A 1,259-nucleotide genomic window follows, 5' to 3' on the forward strand; every position below is an offset into this window, starting at 1 on the left:
AGCCGTTGCCCAATGGTTGAGGAACGGAGGTAGGTGCATTAAAACTCTTGCCGGTTCTGAAGCCTTGGGTTGCTTGGTACGGGTAATCTTGCAAGCGGAAGAGCGGAAAATGTAATTATTGAGTGTGGCGTGATGGAAGTCTGTACGGCCGTTCCGCTCTTCAAATATCGCGGCGACGGGCAAGTTGTTGGTCGAGGTGCAACAAAAAAGGAGTGTGTTCGATTGTCAGTCACCGAGAAAGCGGTAATCGTTATTGCGATGCTGACAAATCCTGTCGTCGTTGCTGTGAACGCCGGATCCTGGATGCCAGATGCAGTGGTGAGAACAGCAGTAGAGAGTTCGCTGGACCACTTGAATCAAGTCTTGATGTCTAGGCTGGAGATGGACACGAAGATGACCACTGTGTAACACGGTGCGTTTAACCGCCACATGCGACTAATTTTCCTGCCTCGTGTCCAGCTGTACGGCTCGTCCATACGAGGAGGCGGCCCAGGCGCATGACGCCATTTTGCTTTAGCATGGCTGCGGCCAACGAGAAACGGTGCTCCCCGAAAATATTGACGGTTTCTGAACAATACTTACGCTAATATCAATGATAGAAGTTCGTTCCGAATATGTTGAATAAAAAGGCAGATATACTGTACTTTTAATTGACTAAGGTTAATCCCGATACAAATCGCGACCTTACAAGATCGGATGCCGTCTGATGGTCGGTGTCCCAAGGATTAGCATCGGGTGGCCGCCACCAATTTTGCTGTAGTCGCCACCGCGGCGACTACAGCAAAATTGCTAAGAGAGCGGACAGCGAAACCATCGCTTGATCGCTGCGGCATCGTCGGCCGAAATCAGCCGCCGGGGGCCCCGGCAAGGCCATGCGTAGCGATGTGGGTTTTATGAAGTGCTGCAGAATTATTACGCGGATTTCTGAGAGGGGCAAGTCTTATCTCTTCATTATTAATAGTTGCCCAAGACTGCGAGTTTGTAAACGCACCCAGACTAAAATACTAAAGCAGACTAATTACTCGTGAGTGGCCAAGCGATTCAAAATTATATTAACTTTATAAAGGTGGCAACGGCGAATCTCGAGCACAGTGCTGGACTATAACAACAGTAGCAACACCGGGTCTGCACGAAGTGTTCACGATGAGCTTGAACGAAATACATCCAACGAAGGCGTGAAAAGTGCGCACAGGATAGCACATCACACGTGCGTGAGCGCAGCTCTATCGATAAAATGACAGCAATTGCATTAATACGTG

Source organism: Phytophthora infestans, genomic scaffold (genome assembly GCF_000142945.1).
Source record: "Phytophthora infestans T30-4 supercont1.322 genomic scaffold, whole genome shotgun sequence".
NCBI classification, from domain to species: domain Eukaryota; phylum Oomycota; class Peronosporomycetes; order Peronosporales; family Peronosporaceae; genus Phytophthora; species Phytophthora infestans.